Consider the following 15,847-nt stretch of genomic DNA (forward strand, 5'->3'; position numbering starts at 1 on the left):
AATCAGATTCCCCCACCCTCTCTTCTTTCAAGTCACTTCTGAAAATGCTTTTCTTCCAAGAGGCCTGCTAGCTGGGGTCCTCCCCTTTTAAGAAGTCTTTCCAAACAATGAAAACAAACAAAAATGTAAACAGCACGTCAAGGCTCCGCATGTGACAAGTCCCTGTACCATCACTGCTCTTTGCTTCAATCAATTTTTGCTCCAGCTTCACTTTCACTGCTGTCTGCAGATACGAGCCATTGGAGCTTGGGGTCTACCCCAGATGTCCAGGGGTCGCACGGAGCATTTTGATCATCCAGCCTGGCTTTGCCCATGACACGGGCTGTGTAATTTCAGTTCTCTGTTCCACAGTGCAGGACCAGGCTGGAACTGCCTGTTCAGATGATCCATGTGCTGTAGAAAGATGTCTGGATTTCCTTATTTCACACTCATTTCTGTGCTGTTTAAAATATAAAGAAGCTGACCTAGTGTTTTCACACCCATGAAATAGAAGGACTAATGAACAATTTTCCAAAGAACACAGATTGTATATGCAAAGGTCCAGTATGCAAATCCTGACTTGTTTATGCCTCGGGTTGTGCATACAAAAAGCTGTTTAACTTTGAGCCAATATATCTTTCTTTCCAGCACCCACACCTCACTCAACCCACCACCTCTGAGAAAGCCTGCGGAAAAGACTTTATACCATGCTCCAAAGGGCTGGGGAGCATGGCTGCATTGGACAAAGGGACCATCTGAATATGAATTGGTCCCTGCAATGAAATCCCTTGCAGTTAAACCCAATGTGGAGGTTCTGGCCTGTTGGCTTGTGAGGAGGGTCCTCTCTGTCATGAAGCTTGAAGTTGGTGCAGGCATGTGGGGACTGGGACCACTGCTGCTGAGTTTGTGGTGTAGATGGGATGGCTCATGTCCTTAAGATAGCTTTCCCCAATGCGTATTAAGCTTTGTTGGCATCTTTGGGACTTTCACTGCATAGTTTGAGAGTCTGATGACTTTGGAGGCTCATTCTTACTTTGGCAAATGCAGGGCTGTATTGAAACCCCTGCACGGCGGACTATGAGTCTGGACAGAGAGGTTTTTCACGTTGAAGTACTAATCCACATAAGCAATAGCTGCTAGTGTGGCACTGCAGTTTTCTCTTCTTAGGCTCATTTTTTCTTTGGTCATTGTTAGTAACTGTCACTGAGACAGGAAAATTGTGTATTAAAGGTTCAATATGTAAAGGGAGGAGATACCTATACAACTGGGTGCATGATGAAGGGGCATTAAACTTCAGTCTATTTTCCCATCAACCTTTTTTTTTTCTCCTCTCTTCAAACTATTTTTCACTTTTATCTGAGTTTTTTTCTATCACCCTTTTCTGTTAGTCCTTTTCTGGTCAATGTTTCTGAAGTGTTGTTATGCAATGTCCTGGTTCTGGTCAATCTCTCCAGCCCTGTAGCAGGAGAATACGGTTCCATCAGTTCTTGTGTGCTGCTGTAGCCAAGATGCCTAACTTGTAACACAAGTGTTTAAGAAGATGTATTTTATATTGGTTTCCTTGGGATTTAATTAAATTTCTTAACGAATCTTTTTTGTACTAGCCAAGTTACCATGTGTTTTAACAAAATGCAATATGAAATAGAACAAAAAACATTATTTGAAAGAAGATGCTGAGAAGTATGGGAGTTATTTATGCTGATTGTTACTTCGTGAATACTTGAAAACTGTCACGTTTGGAACTATTCTTCTTACGAAAGTATTCATTCTCGGAAAAAAAAAAGGTACAAACAGTGCAAAAATATAAAGAAAACAAACCCAGCTATAAGAAAAACAAATGTACTGGGTACCTACCATGATCAAAAATCTGATGAATTTACAGCAACGTCTGTCATAGGAAGAATTGTAACATATTGTTCTTTTATTGTGTTTTATGCCTTTTATTAGCTTGCAAATCTAATTAGGAAACCAATTGGCACACAGTATGCAATGACGGAAGCAGTACCACCTATTCTTGTGGCAGCTTTGGTTTTGCTTTATGGGTGGTCTTTGTTCTTAAAGGCTTATATGAATACCACATATTAGCTGAGCTGGTTCTCCCTTGATGTCTGTGTTGTATTGTACACATGTTGTCACTGTTTGACACTTAAACAATCCAGATTCTTACCCAGCCCATATTTAGTGCCATAATAAACTTCTGAGCATATGTTTTTGAGAGCAACAGTAACATTCATCACTGCAATGTGACATATAAATAAGCACTACTGGAGAGCCTACATGCCTTCAGAGGGCAGAACTGGACTGGAAGGTGTGTGCTGAAGGGATGTGGCCATCATCTGCAGTGTCCTTACTGGGCCTTTTTCTTCTTTGCCTTGTCTCAGTAAATCAAAGCGTTTGTCGAAGTGACCTCCAAAATTCACCCCGTACATGTGAAAAACACACATTGTTACAAAACTTTTTTAGTGAAACATTTCCTGTTTGGGGCTTTGGCCTGACAAACAGTGGATGTAAGGCATAAACCATTCCTCTTCTCTCATCTAGCTTGTTCTCTCTTGCAGTGGGGAGCTCCTCTGAGGCCTGGTCCAAAGCACTGGTCTGGTAGACACGAGGTACCAACGCTTCCTGCTCCCGTGAGTCTCCTTCTGTTGTTTTTGCAAAATTCCTGTGCTTGAATGGTTTTGTTTTGGCAGAGGATTTTTTTTTTTTTCTTTTTGAGGTGGCTTTGGGAGAAATGAAGAGGGAGTTGCAGATGAAGGGTTTCAGGATTTGACTTGTCCCTTGTTCTCTCTGAGCAAGACCAGAGGCTTACAAAGACTAAGGATAGTACAACAGATTTGAAGCATAGTCATATCCTGTCTTAGTTGGGTAAACACATTCTGATTCAATGAGAGCTTTGTCTGAACAAGGACAGAAAAGTTGGGCTCCGAACAAGGAAATAATTTATATAAGTCTTAACGAATATTTAATATGGAGCATTAATTATAAAAAGAGGAGTATGAATTTTGATGTCCTGCCTTTGAGTGACAGATCACCTAGTGTCGTCTTGGCCTGAGGAAGACCACCAGCTTGCTAATTACTCATGTCTATTAATCCAGTGAGTGTCCGATTATAGCAGTAGCTCTTTAAAGGAACAGGTATGGATGAAAAAGGGAAGATATGCTGAAAACTGAAATTATATAAGAATCATATGCCTTTATTGCTTTGGTTAATACTTGAATTTTTTTTGATTGACATTACTGAACATACGCAGAGATTTCCAAGTGCCGGATGTTTGTTACATAAGCACAAGTATTAAAATAGCATTACTATATGTAAATGCAATAATCCTTGAAGTTTCTTGCACTGAAGTGACATTTCTTTAAGGGTAAGTGGCTTTCCTGAGGTAGCCTTTCTGCTCTGTACCTGCTGTTGTAAGTCCACCCGCCCTCTTGGACCAGGTGTAAGGTGCCCCCTGCGAACCACTCGTGTCTCCCATGAGGGGCCAACAGGGCAGCTCTGCAGCAAAGAGGCAGCACACACACTGCAAGCTTCTACCACAGTGACAATGGGGGAAAAATAACGCAGCATGTTCCAGCCCTCAACAACAGCTCATTCTGTGAACTGAAACAGAAATAAGGATGAAGCTACCGGGTGCTGTCACAATACCAGCAATTTATCTGTTGAAGACTGACTTTTTTTTCTTATAGCAATAACTGTGCATCAGCACTGAATCCTACTTGAAAAGTGAGATTCATTCATATCTGACCTTGGTTTGAGTTTTACCCACTGTCCTCATTAGGAAAATGAAGTCTAGCACCTTTCACCCTTCTGTCATCCCCAGAGCATTAGCATTTTGAATCTCCATCAAGGCCTGGACTTTCTGCCCTGATTTCATGCTCTGCATGTGTGTACAGTGTGTGAGAGAGCGGAGAACATTTGAGAATAAACCACATTAGCTCTTGAGGAGAGATTGTAAAGTTTTAATATTATGGTTGTCTGGTTTGATCTAGCATCTGGTCATTGAATTGTATCATTGCAAGAAACATGAGAACAGCAGCATGACCATGAGGTATATTGTGTTACAGAATGAGGTTACATAGCACCAAAGCACCACCATATTTCAGTAACAAATGCAGCTTCTGGGGAGTTTTGTTATCATTGCATAAGCTTCAGTGCTCCCTGGAAGATGACACTGATTCAGACAGAAAACACTAATTCAGTTCTTGCCAGCAGAGCCAATTGTCTCTTTGATTACATTAGACTGACAACTGGTTTTCAATGTCATTGTCAGCCGCAACTTCTCATACATGGGGCACTGGAGCATGAACAGGGCTCCCTTTATTTAATTATTTCTGCCTATTTCTGTATTTGTGAAGAAGGCAAATGTGAGGCCCCCATCCAGCATATCAGAAAGCGTCAGACGTTTAGATTACAAAACTTCAGCAGTGGCACCTGGCCTCCCTTTTAAAGGAAGGTCCCAAACGGGTGTGTCACCTGATTGAGCTTGAAACTTTTCTTTTGTTGGATAATGTTTATTGCATTAAATTATTTGCGGAACAACTACATTTATTTGGTAAATGAGATGTAACTGGAACACTGGATGCGAGCTGCCCACTGCAGGCACTTACTGTATAAAATTTCCCTGGCTTTGGTGGGTGGTGTTTGAGCACGCCAGCCTTGTGCTCCATTCATTCCTGGTTCTGGATGAGCACGAAGCTCAGGGAATGTCTGACTGTGCCGGGACACAGCACGGATCCAGATGTGGTGCTGAGGGGACGATGCAGGCTGAGAGGTGCCTCAGTAGGCTTTGGGATGTGCTCGTTTCAACCAGCACGTGCAGCCATCTATCTCTTTGAACCAACCCCACTTCGATGGTGCTGGGCTCTCTCCACCTTCCCCCTTTGCATGTAGACCAAGGGCTGTTGAGATACAGCCTGGCCACAAGCTGTCCACCGCTCTCTCTGTGCTTTTGCTCAGACCATGGTTTGGTTCATTTTATGGAGCCCAGGACTCCCAGTGGCTCTCTGAGTGCTGTGCTCGTGTGCAAGTGTCTAAAGCCACGGCAGGCAGCCAAATCTCTACCCCGCTGTCCCCTGCACACGCCAGCCCTTAAAGTGGGATGTGGGAACCAGGGGGCAGCTGGGGGGGGGATCAGGAGCAGGCTGCAGAGCTCGGACTCTTCATGTGAGCTTTTCTGGTCCCTCTCAGCAGAGCAGGGATTAAGGGAGCTGTGGGGCAGGGGCATTTTTTTGTTTGTTTCAAATCTTTTCACTCTCTTTCTCTTGAATGGAGTACGGGTGGGTTTGCTTTTTGTTTTGTTTTAATGTTTTCTTCCCTGTAAGGGTTATAAATGCATTTTTAAAAAAATACAGCTGACTTTTTTTTCACTAAATATAGTTTCTTAAAGACCTGTGGGCTTAAGCAAAACAAGAGATTGACAATAAAATGAAGTATCAGCAATGAAGGTTGCTCTGCCAAATCATATGCTATTAAAATAGTATTTTTGAATGAGTTTTATATACTAATCCTGGTGTATTAGAAATACCCCAGGAGGTCTAGAAACGAGTTGGTGATCAAAGAGGGAGCTCCACAAGCTCACAGTAGCTCTGTGAAATGTAGCCCCATTAAACGGCTGCTGCCAACTCTGCGTGATTCTTCCTTGCCTGCAGAATAGGAGATTTATGTTCTTCATAAACGTGTATCCTTCTATTTCTGAATCCTCTTCGACTGCTCCCATTGCCCAAAAGCCAAACAAAGCTAACCTCCTCCAGGTCCCAGAGTGAAAAAATGCAAACACACTGCATTTAAAAGTAGATTTAGCAACTCCAAAGTGGGCGATTTGGTTCCACCCATCAAACCTGAGTTCTCTGATCTAAAGTCAGATGGGTGCTACTCCTAGCGAGATGTGTGCCAAATCTAATTAAGCTTTGCATAATGTGCATCTTGGGTGATTTGATTTATTAGCTTTGTTTGAAGAAAGTAATAATAAAAAAAGAAAATGGCTTTGGTAATAAGCCGTTTGAATTCCCTGTGCAAGTAGGCACAGTCCCTCCTGGATCTCGCTGCAATGTTCACAGGGTGCTTGGCTTCCCTCTCAGCAGCCTGGTGCAGTGCTGGGGCTGGGGTCCCACCCCTTCGCTCTCCTGGCTTTTGCCTTGGTGTAGGTATGCAGGTAGTCCCCCCGTGTCCAATGATTTCCTTTCTCACAGCCACTGTACCCAACAGGAATTCTCACATTTCTACGTTGGTACCAGTGGAACTTAGGCAGAGAAGGACTGGAGATGGCTGCAGTGTGCACAGATGCCTACATCTGTGCCTAGCACGAAATGCTGGGATTTGCAACTGGAAAAGAAGATCCAGATCCCGTGCTAGCGCAGCAAAGTTGCTTTTGATAGCTAAGGTAGCTCTTAGCTATCTCGTTATTAATTGGAGGCGTGCAGTGCAGGCACGTCCTGTGGCATAGATCCTCAACACCCCCAGTGCTATTGATTCTGGTGGGCCAAGTTATGGCGGTTGGCCATGGAGCTATCTCATATCCTGTGGCATTCCTGACGCTGGGTTCTCGCTTGCCATCCTAATACTGGCCTGTCTTTCGTGTCTTTGATGTCTTGTGCTCTGTGGGTTATGGAGGAGCGTTTCCTGCAGGGCTCTTGATAAGGCTACCTCTAATTCCAGCAAGGAGAGGCTCTCTGGTCCCTTTGCTTCCTTTATCCCCTAAAGCATCATCTCGTGGGTCTATTGCAGCATGACCCAACACGAATCTGCATTTGTAAACATCAACATTGCAGTGCTGGTGTTCATTGCACAGCATGGAAAGATTTACTGGAAAGTGGCACGCACTGAGAATTTATAGATACTACTTGAGTGGCTGCAATAGCTTTGTCCTGGGATCAGATGGAAAAACCATTGCCTTGGGGTCAGATCAGCAGTGATATTTCAGCATATAACTTCCAGTAATTTCAATGTGAATAAGGGGCTAATAGGCCTGGGTTTCTGGAAATTTGAACCTCTGCTCCCCATCCCACTCTTTAACTGCAGTAGGCACAAAACCATGACCAAGCGCTGAGCATCTGCAGTTTCTGCTCAGTGGCTATGAATTACTTCCAGGGAAAATGTCTAAAATTTTTATTTGGCATTGAAAGTGGAAACAGAGCTTTGAGGACTATCAGTTCACAGGGCTGTTGTGTTATCCTAGGGTACGATAATGAATTGAAGAATAATGGATTCTAGGAGTGTTCCTATTACCCCACGGAGGGAAGCAATGTCTATTTGTCCTCAGTAGTTCCGGGATGAGCTCTTCTAAAACCTTTCAGATTATTGCTGCTTACAACTTAGAAATTGGGAATTAGATGTAGAGCCTGATTTGGTTTTAGCTGGTCATAGGATGTCTTGGGATTTTATGTTTGGAAATTGTTAGGATATACAACCCATCTGTAAGTGCCAATGTGTCTCTTCAGCACTATTTCATGCTACTGTGAAATAAGGCACATGATAGGAACACGCCTGCATGATCTGATGAAATATTACTTTTTTTTTTTCATTTGTTAAACATATTTGGCATATCAATTATTTATGAGAATATCCATAGAGTAGAAATGATTAAATGCAAGATATTTTTTCCAAGTAGTTCTTTCTTTTAGAAAAATCAGATGTGTTATACTTAAAAAAAAAAAAAAAAAAAAAAAATCAAGCTCTAAAATGCTTTATTAGTTTAAAAGAGAGTAATTCCTTTTGTTTGTAAAAAAAAAAATAAAAAAATCCATATTCTTTTCACTGGAATGAGCGAGGAGAAATACATGGATTAACAGCAATTTTTTGACATAACTTGAGTGTTTTGGGTTTTTACGGTTTTGGTCAAGTATACAATTGAACCTTGCAGCAGAAACATTCACCTAACATACTGATATTAAGCAAATATCAGTAAATATTGTGAAAAATACTGAATACATAGACATTCTCACCAGAATAGTATTTTGCTACAGCCAGGCATCAGAAACAAGTTGTGCCGTCTGTTGTGTGTAATCGATATGGCTTGAATGTTAAATATGAATATATTCAAAATTTACTTAAAGACCACTAATACCACCCAGAACTTACCCAGCTATGAATTTTTGAAAAACACATTTGGTGAAGGGGCAGAGAGGAATGGGGAAGGGGTTATGAAAATGTTTTGCCGGTAGTTTTTTTGACAGAGATGCAAAATGGGTCAAAGCAATGTTTCATTATGAAAAATTCCCATTCTGGTGCAGCTAGCCCCTAAACAAAAGTTTGGCACAGAAATGTAGAAGGCACTTTTGCTTTCCAGAGGGTCAGTGCTTTGTGACAGTGACCGTTTACCTGCTCCAGCTGCTGGCATACAGGGGGAAATCACAGAAAGAGCCTGGGGAGAGTGAGAAAGTTTTCTCTAATTGTGGTAATGAGCAGAAGGGTCTCGGGTAGGCATCTTTGCAGTTATGGGATCTCCTTTGTCCTTAGGAAACACAGCAACGGGGTGAAAGCTCCTGTCCTCATCTCCTCGATTTAACCCCAAGACAGAAGCTGGGGTTTTCAAAGGCACCTGAGAGCGCGAGTGCTCCGCTCCCATTGAATTTTAATGGGTTTTGAATGCTTGACTCCTTCAGGCTTCTCTGCAAACCTCAGCCTTGGTTCATCTGCCTGCTTAGGGGCTTGACTAACAAGGTTTTAACCCAAGGGGCAAAACCTCTTTCATGCAAGTCAGGTGCTCTCTTCCAAAAAGCTGTGTGTACGCAGGGAATCTGCGCCCTTCGTGTGTGTGGAGAGGGGCCTACGGAGGGGCCAAGGGAAGAGGAGTTTATTTTTAAACTGGTTTTACTGAGCTACAGACAGCGCTGCTCACCGCCTCTGCTGACTCTGCAGCCTTCTCTGCGCTGGGCTCCGTCTGACAGTGACTCAGAGGCAGCAAGAGAGTGATTACGGCTCCTGGCTCTAACGTTGAGTCTGTTGGGAGGAGGAGGATAATTCATTAATTTATTTGGGACACTGGATGGTTTCCTCGCTGTCTGCAACAACTGGGTGTGAGCAACCCCAGCTCCAGCTGCTGGCGGACGGGTTTTGCAGAGGCAACGTTCCCTCCCCGGCACCGCCGGCCGAGCAGCGCGGCAGCCGAGGCGCCCTGTCCGTGGGCAGGGGGCTCGGGGAGCTCGGTGTTCAGTCCTCACAGTGCTCGTGTGGTAGTGAGAGATTGCTTTCCGAGCCTGCTAGGGGAGTTTGCCATAGCACAAAGTCTTTTGCTTTCCCCTGGAAATGGTGGTGTCTCCGTGGCAGTGCCGTTTGGCTGGGCAGGGATTTGTTTGGGAGCACGAAGGGAAAGCAGCTCCCATGGGCTTAGGGGCTTCACCAGCATCGTGCTGAGCAGGTGCCAGCTGGTTCCACTGAAGCCAATGGGCTTGTCCCTGAGATTATCAATTGATCAGTCAAAAACTCTCAGAAAATTGTAGGCATGGATTTCTTCCCCTGGTAGCACAAATCAGGAGCCAGCTCCACTACAGAAAATACTGTGGTGCTGGAGACAACAGGGAAGCTTACTAGTGTTTCTACAAGGAGTCAGATTTCCCCGAGTGCCAAGTGTAATCAATTATTAAAATTATTTAAAAAACATCAATTTCTCACAAAGGTGATCCTCCGTCCTGAACACAGTTTAATCTTTGCATCTCAGCTCCCTCTGAAGGAGCCGCAGAGCTGTGAATGCAGTGCCACCTGAGGAAGGGCTGGGCTGCTCTACCTTACCCTACCCTACCTTACCTTACCCTACCCTGCCCTGCCATTTCATATCTGCAGCTGCAGAAACAGCATTTCATTTCCTACTCCCTGAGCTGCAATTACCATAAATTGAAATCTACCTACATATGCATTACTTCAATGTAAATGTCACAGGGTCAATATCCCGACTGGGAATGTTGCATGCTGCCATAATGTAAATATTTAGTAGTGATGACAGTAATAATAAGTTAATCTTCTGTTCAGTTTCTAAATGTTTGCTCTAATAAAATAATAAAAAAGTAAAATCTCCATTCCTCTATGGTGCAAGGACAAAATATGAAATATGCATTCCGAACGCTGTGTTTAAGTTAACGAATGATGTTTTGCTAGGAATTAGGAGACGTGATTTTCAAAGCCTTCTATGGAGTTTGTTTTACCATCAGTCTTAATCTCTGCAGGATGTGGTAAAGAAGATTAGTTTTGGCAGTTTAATACTTCCAAAGAAAAATATTTTGCAAAATCTATGACAACTAGACAATGCTTAAAACGTTTTATTTACCAAAGGCCATATTTTCAAACGTGGTCAGTGTCCATTACAACACACTCGTCCCGAAGCTCTCTGTAGCCGCAGCTGAGATTAGCTGCTTGGGTTGCGTGTTAATGTTGTGGATGTGATTGTGAATGTAGCGTTGCAGCAGGAAAACCAGCCCCCAGAAATTGCAGATACAGAGATATGTGTTGGCTCCAAAGTCCATTTTTTAATCTTGATTTCAAGAAGTACTGAATGGAAAATTACTTTAGGGCTATGCATTTTAAATGCTTGGCTCCCAAGTAGGAAATTTTAAAAGCATCTGAGTAATTTCTGAACATAATCCCACTCACTTTTGCATGAGGCTGGTTCTGAGAATTTTTGGGAGACACTCTTCAGATCCACTTTAGATGGTTGAAATAACTTTTGTCATATCTTGAGGAGCAAGATATGAAACGTTAAGAAGCTAGCATGATGGATCTGATGGTAATTGCTTCCATTAAGTAGATGATTTTTAGCATCCTGTCAGCCCGTCATTTGGTGGACCTCCTTGTGGAACAAGCCCTTCGTAAATGTGGGTTGAAAACCTGGTTTTAATTTGTGAGTCACCTTGAGTGGAGCTCAGGAGAGGCATTTTGACTACTGCAGGTGGCTGAAACCCTGAGTCTGTCTCTCATCTGCAATTATATTCTTGAAGTTTCACCACCTTATTCCACAGCTGATTTTTTGGGTTGGAAACATGGTGAAAACATAAACACAACCTAGCGTCTCATCACTGCTTGGCTTGGACAGAAATTACATAATTGCACTTTTTGCTAGGAGGAACTATTTTGAAGTGATAATGGTTTTCTTAAAGAGACGCTGTGAAGATATGCATCAAATATTTATTTCCATAAAAAAATCCATCCTCAGCCCTGAGATGAGCACCACCTTGGTTTATTAAAACTGAAAATGTCTTAATAATATGATTGACTAATGAGCTATGTGACCCTGCAAAGGGAAGATGGCAGCTATTCCCCAACTGCTCTGTAATTACAATCTGGGATGAGGGATTTAATCTCGCAGTCATGCAAAGGAAATTTTTTGAGTGTAATGAAGGTGGAGCCGAAGCTAGAATGAGTTCAGTTAGCTGTAGGATGATGTTTTGTCTTTTTTAAGCTGTAGACTGGAATTTAATGCATCTAACCATAGACACCATACTTGTAAATGGATTTAGACTCTGGTGTGTGACTGTGGGTTTTCAACAACGTTCCAGGGATTTTTCAAAAGCCAGAGACCTACTGGTATACATTAACACCAGTGAGTCCCTCTACCCTCTGTTGCCAGTGCCTGTGCCTGCTCTGTCCTTAAAAAGCTGGGTACTAAAGCAGCAATAGCTATTCCCTGAGGCCTGACCATCTGTCCTAGAAAGGTGACAGCCTTACAAGTGAGATACCCATGTTTCTGACAATTAATCACAAGTCCCACTTCCTAAAGTGAAGTTCTGACTATGAGCAGATTTAAATAATTTGTGCATTGCTGTCTTCAGGTAGATATGCCCTACTATTCATCAGTAAGCAGAAGTTAAAAACCCCACTCAAAAACCCAAAAACCTCCCACAAATTGAATGAGCTTTCCTCTGGATTGGTACTTTTCAAACTCTTCTGGTGGGCTGGGTGCGCTTCTTTATAAAATGTTGAAGCCTTCTCATTATAGGTTTGCTTTATAAAATTATCTAAGTCCCTGCAGTCCTTCAGGTCTGTAGACCACAAGCTGAAAGCCAGTGGTGTGGACAGCTTATCTGCAGGGCTGTCTAATCAAGAATACCGTGAGTCTGTCTGTCCTTTCACCATCCACCCATTCACGGATATGAGGGATCTGAAAACCTGATGAACTTCAGTGACTTTGTCAGAGGGATCCAAGCTAGCTCACAGGACCTTGGCAGTAGAGCTAGGAGGAAGCACCGTATTTCACTTTTCTGTTTCATAGCGAGAGAACTGTTTTCGTTTCCAAAGATCTGTATCAGGGAACTTGTCTTCCAAAGAGCGCTGCTCATTCCTGAGCCACCTTTATTTAAGGTAAAGCCACAGCTCAGCAAAAGCTAAAGAAATTGCAATGGTTATTTTCTAAATTAGGTTTTAAATGATGTTAAAATTCCAAATTTTAAATTTGTTGCAGGGTCTGGGATGATAAATCAGCTTGCATCATTTGCTGGTTTTACTATTCCTGGACAATATTAAATTTAGAAAAAGAATTAAGCCTGGAAAATTCAAAACTTTTTTTTTTTTTCCTAAAACTTTTTTATCAACTGAAAAGTTGTGAAGAAGTTGAAAGAAATGTTTGGTTAGAACCAAAGTAAAGCAGTTTGTTTATTTTTGGACACTTCACGTGTAAATATATGAAATTGCAGGACATATGTGAACGAACAACTGCTTAGAAAATAAATCAATTATTTCAGTAAGAGCCAAAAGGAGAAATTGGAGTTTTCAGGAAAGTATTTCTGTTTGTTTTGGTCTCTGAAGGGAACGCTTGGCTGAAACTGGCACCGAGGCACTGCTTCAGGTTTGCTGAGTGTGCAGCTTTAGCCTGAGCACTGTGGAGGATTTTTCTGGCTGTTGGAGAGCCACGGAAAGCTCAGGAGAATTTTCATGTATGTTCATGCAAACGCTTTATCACTTTATTTTTGCTCGTCCCCCCAGATAGAATACTTTCACTACCTTACCAAACCAACATCATTTACACATCAAAACAATAATTCATTTTCAGCTTCAGCCCTTCATTAAAAAGATAAGTAGGGCTTAATTGGTATCTAGTGCCTGTGTAGCTATTCTCTACTAGAGAGGAGTTAAGTGGGGTTTCTCAGACAAGGGCCTTGGGCAAGCCCTCTGTCTGGGATGAATTTCTCCCCAATTAAACTCATTTGTTTTCACATTCACATAATGGCACCTGAGATATGGAATGTCTCAACCACTTCCTTCAGCTTTTTTCTGAGGGTGGGGAATTGTTTAAATCTGAGCTGCAAACTCATTACTGCTGAATATACCGTGCAAATAAATGTCCAATGTGCTGGAGGATTATCTGATTAAAGAGGTTAAATTATCCTCTTATTACTTTAATAGTTTATCTTTTCTGAGGTTCAGGTAGAATGATGTTTTATTGAAGATATGCCAAGAGGTGGAGTTCTGCCCTGGATTATGTTTAGGATAGAAGCTGAGTTTGAAGCTGAATCAGAGGTGCCAAATCTTATGACCTGTTCATGCTAGAGTAGGATTTAGGGTGGTGGGAATTGTGAAAGATTTGCCATCTCAAACGATTGTGAGAAATGTTCCCTCCACAAAAAGCTCTGCTGCATCCGAGCTGGGACTGGGCTGACTCAGACAAAGAAGCCCGGATGGTTCAGATCAAGATTCAGAGGGATTTTGCTGAGGTGTTATAACAAAACCTACCTACTAGGCTTGCTCGCTGCATTGCCTAGAACCAGGCAAAAAACAGAGCTCTGTCATCTTATCTGACTTTTTTATTTTTGTTTTTATTTTTTAACCACAGTTTTTTCCATATTTTGGATTCCTGTAATTAAAACTGAGGAGAGGAGAAACTGGACTGATCTACACTCTCAGTCTGATCAGTGGGCACTTCGGGCCAAGCTTTTACAGGCACTTGGACGCCTAAATGGTGCTGCAGACGGATGCACACAGGTGGTGTCATCCCATTGGAAGCATGGTATTGTGTTATTGTGTGGAAATCAAATATCTTCGAGATCTTTATTCTGCTTTTAGTTTTGAGCCTGCTGCCTCCTTGCAGAGCTGCGAAAGGCAGCATCCTCTGCTGGAAGCCGAGGCTGGCAGCTCCTGGCCTCGCCTCTCTCATGGCTCTCTGGGGAGGTCTGTGCGAGGTCAGGTGTGAAGCCCAGCTTTGGTGGTTGTCTGCTCCGGGGAAATGTAGACCAGTGGCTGGGCACAGGGTAGAGCCAGTCTGGAGCCTGCCCAGGGGACTGGAGGAACCTTCAGCCTCCTGAGCCCTTCACATGGGTCCAAAAACGCAGCCCCATGTGCATGGGGGATGGCAGCTCCTGCCACTGCGCTGGAGCCGTGGGGCTGCGTAGGAATCAGGGGGCTGGAAACATCACCCAAGACCCTCTCATATCTGCTCAGTTCCATTTCTTAGCCAAAACAAACAAACAAAAAGGATCATTCGGAGTCATGTTTGTATTGTGCTTTCAGACTTCTGTCTGGAAAAAAATGTTAGAAGGATTTATATTATTACTCATAAATAAATACACTGGTGGGACTCGGGATCTTCTTGCACTCTTCTGCTGAAATCCTGCACATCAGGAAGCTTGATACAAAGCCTCTGTTCCACCAGGCCACAGATGTCCAGATGGAATGAGAGAAATAGCTCGATATATTTAAATACTGTCAAGAAGTTCATCTTTCTTCCAGTTTGGCATTCCTCGGCGTGTTAATAACCACAAGAATTAGAGATGGAAAGATGCAGTGTTGCAAGAACAGTAACATGGGTAGCTACGGAAAATTATCTCTGTCTCTGTCTGGCATCAGGAGCGAGCGAAGAGGACACAGCAGAGCAGAAACTGAGCCTGCAGCTTCTGCGATCAGAGCCAATAACAGTAGTGTTTTCTGTATACCTCCGAAATGCCCTGGTTGCACAGAGAGCAGCGCGTGCTTCAAACCACGGTGCCGGATTTGTGTGGTCTAAATCTGTGCCCCAGCAAGACAAATCAGGCAGGGTGTCTTTTCCGTAGTGCTGCATCTGTAGTGGCTGCAACTTAATGTCTTGTAGCAAACTGCACCTTAAAAAAATATTAAAAAGAGCAACCATGCAGGCAAGAAGAAGCATCTGCATTTGCTAAACTGGATCTTTTTGTCAGGCATTGTGATCAGGCTGACAGTTAGCCCTGAGGAAAGTTATAAATTCTGCGCTGAATTGCGGTACAATCTTTCACCATGGCATTTCTGCCCTCTGGCCACGCTCTGGTTATCCATAATTGTGGCAGATAATGGTTTTTTATGGCTGGAAACATTCTTTGCAGGCACAGGGACAATAACCAGGGCTGAAAATGTAATTAAAGTGAATGGATGAACTTTCTTAAAGAAACAGTGTAGATTATTACTGGAGCTTAACACCCAAAAAGCCTGGGGCAAAATGGCAGCATCTGAAAAAACTTGTATAAATTTTAAATGTAGGCCAAGCTTGAAGGTGGATATTAGATTACAGAAGGAAAACTGAGACATTTGATGTAACAGATAACTAAAGGCTTAGATCATCTCCAGAAATATAAACTAATGTAACACATCTTTCTCTGTCAGTTGGAATATGTTGTTAGTGTTTGGTGGCACTTTGTTTTCTCAGACCTATGGAGGTTTCTTGCAGATTTTGTCCACTTTTGCAGCTGCAGAAGAATCTTCTCCAAAGAAAAAAAAAAATAAAGTAGGAAAAAGATTTGGTATCTCTTCTGTTTGTAATACCTATTTCATATCACAGAGTGCACCAGATTTATTTTGCATAGCACTGTTAAGGGTCTGGAAATCTGTTTTTTTTTTTTTTTTTTTTTTTTTTTTTTGTGTGTGTGTGTTGTTTTTTTTTTTAATTGAACAGCTCCAAAAAGGCACAGATGAATAGGTAATAGCACATCGCTATTCATTT

General features: G+C 42.6%; 1 non-coding gene across 14 annotated transcripts in view; it reads left to right on the forward strand.

Annotated features, from left to right (window-relative positions):
- LOC101789629 (SPO11 initiator of meiotic double strand breaks) overlaps positions 1–15,847 on the forward strand; it is a 238,327-nt gene that overhangs the window by 85,424 nt on the left and 137,056 nt on the right. For 10 of the 14 annotated variants that reach the window (XR_011804579.1, XR_005260488.2, XR_002404952.4 and 7 more), the window contains exon 3: positions 2,538–2,609. This is a non-coding gene — a transcript (SPO11 initiator of meiotic double strand breaks). The other 4 variants (XR_002404951.2, XR_011804578.1, XR_003501536.2 and 1 more) reach the window with 4 other exon arrangements.

This window comes from Anas platyrhynchos, chromosome 21 (assembly GCF_047663525.1).
Source record: "Anas platyrhynchos isolate ZD024472 breed Pekin duck chromosome 21, IASCAAS_PekinDuck_T2T, whole genome shotgun sequence".
Lineage (NCBI taxonomy): Eukaryota > Metazoa > Chordata > Aves > Anseriformes > Anatidae > Anas > Anas platyrhynchos.